The sequence below is a fragment of the Pinus tabuliformis genome, chromosome 8 (genome assembly GCF_031772625.1).
Source record: "Pinus tabuliformis cultivar Carrire ecotype Pingquan chromosome 8, CPIR1, whole genome shotgun sequence".
Classification (NCBI taxonomy): domain Eukaryota; kingdom Viridiplantae; phylum Streptophyta; class Pinopsida; order Pinales; family Pinaceae; genus Pinus; species Pinus tabuliformis.
The window spans coordinates 325,129,982-325,139,830 of record NC_142294.1 but is presented as its reverse complement, the minus strand read 5'-3'; the positions used below and the strand labels follow the sequence as shown (position 1 = coordinate 325,139,830).

At 38.7% G+C, this 9,849-nt stretch overlaps 1 long non-coding RNA gene across 1 annotated transcript; it reads right to left on the bottom strand.

The window, feature by feature from the left end:
- Positions 1 to 6,454: 6,454 nt before the first annotated feature.
- Positions 6,455 to 7,734, bottom strand: LOC149235454 (uncharacterized). The gene is made up of 4 exons (XR_016268287.1): positions 7,435 to 7,734; positions 7,244 to 7,306; positions 6,670 to 7,056; positions 6,455 to 6,547 (listed from the first exon to the last, which is right to left on the bottom strand). It is a non-coding gene; the product is annotated as an uncharacterized LOC149235454 (long non-coding RNA).
- Between the last annotated feature and the right edge of the window lie 2,115 nt (positions 7,735 to 9,849).

The window sequence follows — 9,849 nt, the reverse complement described above, 5'->3', positions numbered from 1 at the left end:
TCAGCCGAGAGGGTTGACAACAGAGCTCCAATAGGCAGGGAGACCCGGCACAGAGTTGACGCAGAGCCTGAGAGAGCTCAACGCAGGCCCACGTGGTTACTGTGAAGGGGCAGCGCATTTGTAACAGGGGATAGTCAATTTAGTTGTCGGATCAGAGGGATTTGCTAGGTTAAGTGAGGTAATCTCACTAAGTTTTCTGCCAACGTCTTTTTCTCTGTAACTGGATTGCCAGAAATGCATCCAAAATTGTATTCAAAACTACTTAATAATAATAAACTCTCTTTTTCTCTGTAACTGAATTGCCGGAAAGGCATCCAGAATTGTATTCAAAACTACTTCTTAATAATAATAAAAACTCTCAGAGCTGTTGCACCAGTTTTCCTGCATTGGGTTTTTACGAGGACATTTGTCCAAAAATAGCAGTGTCTATTGTGTTGTATTTTCTTTCTTGGTCAGTCTCTTGTTTTCGTATAATAATTAAATAAGGGAAGGTTCCATTAGTATTTACTTCGATATTTACCGTAGAACACAATAAATAACTTGTATGGATTAACAAGTAGGAGAAGTATCATCAGTTTGCTACAATAGAGGTTCCTATTGTGGAATTTTCACATGGCATCAAAGCTGCAGGTGAAGCCAAAAGAGCAGAGCTGGTAGATCTAGCACTAAGCAAAAGAGGGAGTTTGAAAAAGCTGCAAGAGGCAGCAGTTCAAAACCCTCATAGGGCTGACGCAATTCCAAGACGGGAAGACAGATTTTCGAGGTAGTCTCTCTCTGAGTGAGTCGACAGAGAGGAGGACTTCCAATTCGAATATTTGCAGCTGCAGAGGGAGCAACGTTGAAGCCTTAGCGTGAGAGAGCTGGTGGGACACATATTTTCAGTAGGTCATTTGTTGGGCTGAAAAACGTTAGAAGGAAGAGAAGCACCTTGAGGGAACTTTCCCTCTGCAGAATTCCCGCTGAGAAGTCCATTTTCTCATTGGCTAAGCAACAATAGTGAGAAACAGAGGGGATTTCGACATTTTTGGCAAATATGGCAACCAGTGGCTTGAGGGACCAGGACAGGTTGGACGGAGCATCCAAATACGTCATCTGGAAGGCTAGAATGTCTTTCCTTCTAGATGAGCATGCCCTCAAGACGTACGTCGATAGCGTGTTGGTTGAACTTGCGGATGCAGATCTGCTAAAAAAGTACAAGGCTGAGATGGCAAAGGCCAAGAGAATGATCCTGGATGGAGTCAAGGATCATGTGGTGTGTCACGTTGCTAGCAAAGTGATTACTAAGGAGATGTGGGATGCCTTGGCCATGTTATATCAGGGATCTTCCGAGCAACGAAAAATGTACTTAGAGCAGAAGCTAAGATCTGCTCAAATGCAGAAGGAAGAACATGTGTATCCATTCCTCATGAAGCTTAAGGAGACCTGTGATGAATTCTTTGCTGCGGGGCATACACCTCAGGATTCAAAGTTGGTTAGACTAGCCCTCAATTCCGTCTCAGATGAGTGGCAAGTCTTTGTCCAGTGTATCCTAGGCAGAGTAGCATTGCCTATTTGGGATGAGATGTGGGCAGCTCTAAAACAAGAGGAGCTGAGGAGAGACCTGATCAAGGTCAAACTTGACGGAAGCATCAATAGCAGTGGCTCGAAGCCCGAGGAGGAGGACAATGCAACCCTTGCATCGAAGGGGCAGTTGGGGCAACAGAGACAAAAGACGAACGTCACCAGGGTGAAGTGTTTCATATGTGGCGAGATGGGCCACTATGCATTCCAGTGTCCTTTGAAGAAAAAGGACAAGAATGAGAAGCACGATACTAACTTTGCAGCCGCAAAGATCGAACAGGATGAGTTTGCCATGACAGCCGAGATACCTCCATGAGGAAGGTGGGTTGATTTGGAGTTTTAGTTGGAAAGAGCTACAGATGGGTAGGATCCTTGAGGAGTCCACCTCTTGGATCAAGACCTTGCTACAGAAGCCCAGATTTGTAGTTGCAGGATGGACTAGTGTCAGATGGTGTCAAGTGTTGGAGAGACAGTTGCAATAGCTAGGAGCGTGAGAGACTGAACAACGCAGAGCAGAGTTGGCAGCAGTACAGATGGCACAGGGTAGAGGTCAGCAGCAGTGCATTAGATTCAAAGGGTTAGCGCAGAGACTAGCAGCAGTTAGTTCCAACATTTATGTGGTATCATACTGAACACAGTTAGTTCAGCAATTTTGGAAGTTTTTCAGTTGCTTCTCTCAGCAACTGAGTTGCAGTACAGATGCAGTGTTAGCAGTGGCAGTGCTAGCAGTGGTAGTGCTAGCAGCATAGCAGATGCAACATTTGAGAGGGAGTTGTAGTACAGATGTAGCATTGGCAGTGTCAAAGGCAACAATACAGTTGTAGCAGCAGCACAATAGTTGGTGGACAGCGTGTCAGACATCAGCAGTAGAGAGGACGATGCTTTAGAGTTAGAGCAGTATGAAGAAGCAGCGTATTGCTAGAACACATTCCTTGCTAAGAGGGAGTGTTGATTTGGGGTAGCATCGGATGTGCTCTAGGCATTAAATTTTGCAGAGAGGCCAGTATGTAGTAGCAGTATATTGCTAGAGCAAATTCCTTGCTAAGAGGGAGTGTTGATTTAAGGTAGCATCAGATGTGCTCTAAGACTTAAATTTTGCAGAGACACTAGGGCAAATGCATTCCAAAGAACTCAGAAAGCATTTTGGGAAATTCCACCCAGAGACGATTATATTAAAATAATTAATATTTTTGATGGAGTTCCTAAGTCTAAACTTAGGAAAATTAAAATATTAATGGGCGTTAATCTAATTGTGGGTGTAACTTCTAGAAAAAGACAGAGATCAAGTCAAAACGATTTGAGCCTTTGATTAGGAGGTAATCTAGGTTGTCGGTTGTCCAACGAGAAGATATAAGAAGGGGCTTGAGGGTCATTTGAAAAATACACCAAGAGAGATCAAGAAATCGATTTTCTGAAGTGAGAAGTTCTCAGGAGGATAATTCGATTGAGGAGATTTCTTGCAGTGAAGGGCAAGCATAGTTGGGTTGGAGGATCTTCTCCGGAACTCTAAATACTCAGCAAAGCAGCAGAGAAGCACCAGTGGAGGCAGTGTAGACCCAAGAAGGACTTATGCTAGACCAGGAGGGTCCACGTAGTGGTTGATGCAAAGCCAGAATGGCCAACGCAGAGGCAAAGTTTCCTTCCAGCAGAAGTCTGAAATTACCAGGGAGCTGCCGGATCAGCCGGAAGGGTTGACGTAAGAGCTCCAAGAGGCAGGGAGACCCAACGCAGAGCCTCAGAGAGCTCCACGCAAGACCACGCAGTTACTACGAAGGGGCAGCGCAGTTGTAGTCGGGGATAGTCAGTTCAGTTGCCGAATCAAAGGGATTTCCCGGGTGAAGTGAGGTAATCTCACTAAGTTTTCTACCAGTGTCTTTTTCTCTATAACTGGATTGCCGGAAGGGCATCCAGATTTGTATTCAGAACTACTGCTTAATAATAATAAACCCTCAGAGTTGTTGCACCGGTTTTCTCGCATTAGGTTTTTTCGGGGACATTTGTCCAAAAATAACGGTGTCTATTGTGTTGTATTTCCCTTCTTGCTCAGTCTCTTGTTTCCATATAATAATTAATTAAGTGAAGGTTGCAGTAGCATTTACTTTGATATTTACCATAGAACACAATAAATAACTTGTATGGATTAACAAGTAGGAGAAGTAACATCAGTTTGCTTCAGTGTGGCTTCCTACTGTGGAATTTTCACATGAAGTAGTATACCTATGATATTCCATACTTGCCACTTTCAATCATTTCCTCTATTCTATATCCATTCTTCGAGCAGGTGGTCATTGGTCATGGGGATTGGCACACCCTCATCCTCATCCTAGTGTTTGGGCTCGAAAACATTTCCATAGAGGTTAATGCGACTAAAAGAATGATAAAAGCAAAGAAAGGCACAATAAAGGAAAAATGCAAAAATGGTTGGGATAAAAATTAGCGTGTGAGTGAAATCCTAGCATAAGCTCTAACCCCCCCCCAAATTAACCATCACGTGATTCCTAGAGCACTTGATGCTCCACACATGAAAAGGAACCCCTGTATTGTCCCAACCTTGATGAGAAATAAACCATCACATCTTAAGAGTTCATAAATTCTAAATCTCTCAAATGCAAGCTTGGCCTCCCAAGCTACACACCCATATAAAAACATTATGATAAAGAAGGTGTTAGGAGGTGTGCAAAAAGCAAGCCAAGGAAAGTCCCCCCTTGCATCTATATACGTAGGATGTTGGACCACCATTCGTTGGTCACTTGGCTATGGCCCTTGCCCCTGAAGTCTTTCCCACTCCATCACCATCATCTACACATGCACCAATGGATTAATGGGTTGACTTGGGGCCTGCCACTTCCCCTTGGGGGTTGGAAATACCTAAGAGGATTATCCATCTAGCAATTTCAAACATAAGAGAGGAAACACCTACACCAATATGGGACTTGGTCTAGTTAGATATTTGATGGTGATCTTTGTGTGAAGTATTGGTTGTGCCCCTAAGTTTAAGTATGGGCCACTACGATGCATCTATGGCTTTTAGTTACCTAATGATTGATTGATTTACACTAGATCTTGACGAGGTTTTGTCAGGTGGTCCACATCACACAGTAGAGGCCTCTTGAGGTGATCGCCCCACCTCGTCAACACACCAATAGAAGTTGTACTATCTAGTACAAAGAGAGAGATCAACTTTATTGGTGCAACATTTCCTACCTAGAGAAGAGTGTTGGGCTATATGACGACTTCACAATGATGCTTAGCATTAGGGATATTGATGATGTGCGTAGTGGACCCAGGATGCCCCCAGGCTTGCCTTGACACTATTTAATGGGAATCACCTAATCTAGAGCCTAGATGGGTCATCCTTGAGATGAAACACCAATAGAAGTTGTACTATCTAGTACAAAGAGAGAGATCAACTTTGTTGGTGCAACATTGCCTACCTAGAGAAGAGTGTTGGGCTATATGAGGGCTTCACAATGATGCTTAGTGTTGGGGATATTGATGATGTGCATAGTGGACCCAAGATGCCCCCAAGCTAGCCTTGACACTATTTGATGGGCATCACCTGATCTAGAGCCTAGATGGGTCATCCTTGAGATGACAAGGGAGGGGTTGTACACCACCTTGGAGCCCCAACACTTGAGATATTCTGATTTCATGTCACTCATTTTCCTCTTGTAAGGGTGATTTACGACACTTTTGTGCATGACATATTGGCATGGAGACTTTTGATGGCTTGCACATGATCCTTAAGGCACTTCATGGAGTATGGAGCACTCCTTAACATTACCTCACACTTGAGGGCTTATTGAGCTCATTTGGAGGGTGACATCACACTATTAGAGTATTAGAGCATTTGTTGTCCTTGTAGGTGAAGGCACTAGTCTATAATTGTGCTAATCAACCTTAAAACTAAATTAAATTTCCCTAAACCTCTATCTATTAAACTTCTAGGGTAATCACTAGGGTTTTAAAAACAAATTTGTGCATAATGCGTTGCTTTATTGCATAGGGTTCATTAGTCTAACCTTAGAGAGCATGAACCCTAGCTTTGAATATTTTGGTCATATTAGGCCCTACCAAGCCCTCTACCTATATCAGTACCTGCAAAAAAAAAGTCATCTTGAGCCATAGTAGTAGAATACCTTGTAGGTGGAATAGGGAAGCCTCCTTTATGGTTTAAATCACTATATAGCAGGAGGAAGGTTGTTGAGGTAATAGTGGCAACCCTTCCTCATTGTTGCCATAAACTTTGACCCTTTCCTAGTGAGTCCATTCACTAGACCCACTAGATTTTGCGGCAACGAGCCCAAGCAATACTTTTTTACACAAACAAGAAGATCAAGCTATTTGAGGAGATTAAAGGTCTCTAAACGGAAAACATCTATCATACCTTACCTAGAAAATTGAAAAACAACAACTGGTTTGAGGAAGATGGGTTCATGGTACATAGTTTATGCACATTGTTTATGTTGATTGACGACATCTATGGCTTCATGTTAAGTTTATGCACATTGTTTATGCTAAATGGGACTACCTATTTAGTCATTTCCAATTCGTGCACTATATTTAGCTACAACATGTTATTTTCCATAATTTTCACTGCAAAGGGATTATTTACACATAATTGCATGCATTCAATTGAAGATTGGCCACTTGAAAGGTTGAAAGGCACACATATGAAGAAGGTTTGACTTGCACATTTTCTCATGCTGGCGAGCTGTCCACATATCTTGTCCATCTTGATGGAATAACTCTTCTAGAAAAACACATTTTAAGGTGAGGTTGTTACTACTATTTGGGATATTTGACTTTGTTTATGAGACCATGCTCACAAATGTAAACAAATAAAATCCATGGGAGTGGAAAAAAAAAAACTCACCCTTATCCCAAAAGATAACCTACCCTCTATGACATGGCCGCAACCTTTGCTATAGTGTCCCAAATCTCTCTCATACAAAAATATCCAATCACTTCATCGGTGGGCCTCCACCTTCATTGCATTTAAATTTAAACATAATGATATAATTATAAAGCAACAAATGAGTTTAATTAAAACAAGCATGAAACCATATAGTTATGTACTAGCAAACAAGTAAATTCCTCAATACATACCTCCATCGCCTTTTCCCACTACATTTTCGGAACTAAACCCAAATATAGGTTGTAAAGACCTGTTCAATTTCTCCACCCACTAAATCCCAAAAAAAAGGGAAAGAAGAAAAATAGATGAATAATCATATAAGAAAATAAAATATCACGTAAGAAAAATAAATGAAAAAGCACATAAGAAAAATAAAATATCAAATAACAAATTAGCATGGCCATGCTTAAAAAAAAACATGTGAAAGTTATTTAAACAAAAAAGCACACAACAATAACGAAATATGCAACCAATAATAGCAAAAAAACAACAAAACTAAACAAACAAACAAAAAGAAACAATAGATGGAGACATTGAGTAGTAATCCCAAAATGCGTCGATGGCCAACCAAGGACACCCTGCACACCAAAAACATATTATGAATAATATATTTAATACACAAAATATTCTAAGAAACATGAAACAAATATCTTATGAGAATATCATGATTGAAAACAAAATGTTTCCTAAACAATATTATGCAAAAATACATCTTATGCAATCACAAAAAATCATAATTCCTTAACAAGAAGGGAGAAGGAGTACCATTGCATTGGAATGAGAAGATATCCTTGAACTCGCTTTCTAGCTCTACACTCTCCTACACATCTGTAACTTTCTCACACAAAAATATTTATGTAGTTTCATCAATTCTCCTTTGTCTTCCTTTACCTACATTTGCATAGTATTCATTATATAAATAAATCCCAAACAATATAATATGCATTCAGTTATACCTTTGTTATGGTGTCTCACATCATAGATAGATATTCAGTAGTTTCACCCATGGTCCTTCACCTTTCTTGATCTGCATTGCATCTAAATTTGAACAAACGCACATCCTATAACAATGAATCAATAAATGAGTTAAATTAAAATGGAAATCAAAACCATATAATTTAGTAACAAACAAGTAAGTTCCCTCATACATACCTCTTTCGCCTTTGCCAATAAACAAGTAAATTTCTCCACACATACCTCATTCGCCTTTGCCCACTACACTTGTGGACTCCTACACATTCGCACATCCTATAACAATGAATCAATAAATGAGTTAAATTAAAATGGAAGCCAAAACCATATAATTTAGTAATAAACAAGTAAGTTCCCTCGTACATACCTCTTTCGCCTTTGCCAATAAACAAGTAAATTTCTCCACACATACCTCATTTGCCTTTGCCCACTACACGTCTGGACTCCTACACATCCACAAGTTTTATCAATGCTCCTCCACGTTCTTTTACTTATATTTGCATAACACTTGTTATATAAATAAATATAAAAAACAATATAATATGTATTCAATTATATCTTTGTTATGGTGCCTCACATCACAAAGACCTTTGTTATGGTGTCTCACATCACAAACATATTCAGTAGTTTCATTAATGGTCCTTCACCTTTCCTGATCTGTATTGAACTAAATTTCAACAAACATACATGATACAATGATGAAACCAAATAATTTAGTAACAAACAACTAAGTTCTTTCATACACACATCTTTCACCTCTCCCCATAAACAAGTAAATTCCTCCATACATACCTCATTTGACTTTGCAACAAACATACATGATACAATCATGAAACAACGAGTTCAATTAAAATATGCATGAAATCAAATAATTTAGTAACAAACAACTAAGTTCCCTCATGCATACCTATTTCGCCTTTGAGAATAAACAAGTAAATGTCTCCATACATACCTCATTCGTCTTTGCCCACTACACTTGTGGACTCCTACACATCCACAAGTTTTACCAATACTCCTCCACATTGTTTTACCTACATTTGCATAGCACTTATTATATAAATAAAGATCAAAAATAATATAATAAGTTCCTTCATACATACCTCTTTCGCCTCTCCCCATAAACAAATAAATTCCTCCATACATACCTGATTCACCTTTGCCGACTACACTGGTAGACTCTGCATCAACCCCAAACCCACACTATGTAATATGGGTTGTCAAGGTCTTCCATAATTTCCCCACCCACTGAATCAAGGAAAAAATATGTAACAAAAGAAAATAAACTCAAAGGACACAAAAAAAAAACAAAGTACCAAACCATAAGTTAGCATGGCCATGCTCATAAATACAATGGTATAGGAGCCACAACATTTAAACACAAAAAAATAACAATAGAAACAAAAATGACCAACAATAGAAAAATGTAAAAAAAATAATGAATGAAAAACATAAAAATCAAATAAGAGATGAACTTTGCAGTACAACTGCAAAAAGCACCCATAGCCAACCAAGGCGACCCTGCACACCAAAAAATAAATAAGTATTAAATAGAGAGTAGAAAATATTCTAAAAAATATTAAATACGCATGAAATACTATGAGAAATATGAAACATATATCATAATATTTTTATGTGAATCTTAAATACAGACTGAAAATCTTATGAGTAATCTTATGCACTACAAAGTACATCTTATGTAAACACCAAAATCCATAAATATTAAATAAGGATGGAGAAAACTATATTATTTGAAACAAGAAATATTAAATAGCATATCCTAAAGGAATTTCGCACCAAACGAAAATTGACCTCCACTTTTTCCTTTGCACTTTACTACAATGTCTCATGAAAATATTTCAGTAGCTTCATCAATGATCCACCACATTCCTTTACCGGCATTGCATTGCATTCATTAATTAAACAAATGGCTAATAATGTAAGATGGCTAAAATTTAAATAAAAACACATATGCCACAACATTGACCTTTACCCACTACAACTACGAAATCATGGGTTGTTAGGACCTACCCTAATTTCCCACTTAATGTACCAAATACAAATAAAAATAAACACATAAATATATTAGGAGAATATCATAAATGAAAACAAAATGTTTTCTAAGCAATATTATGCAAAAATACATCTAATGCAATCACAAAAAATCATAATTCCTCAAGAAGAAGGGAGAACCTTTGAACTGAAATAAGAAGATATTCTTGAACTCACCTTCTGGCTCTAATTCTCCTACACATTTGCAAGTTTCTCACACAAAAATATTTTTGTAGTTTAATCAATTCTCCTCCATCTTCCTTTACCTACATTTGCATAACATTCATCATATAAAATAGATCTCATATAATGTAATATGCATTCAATTATACCTTTGCTATGGTGTCTTA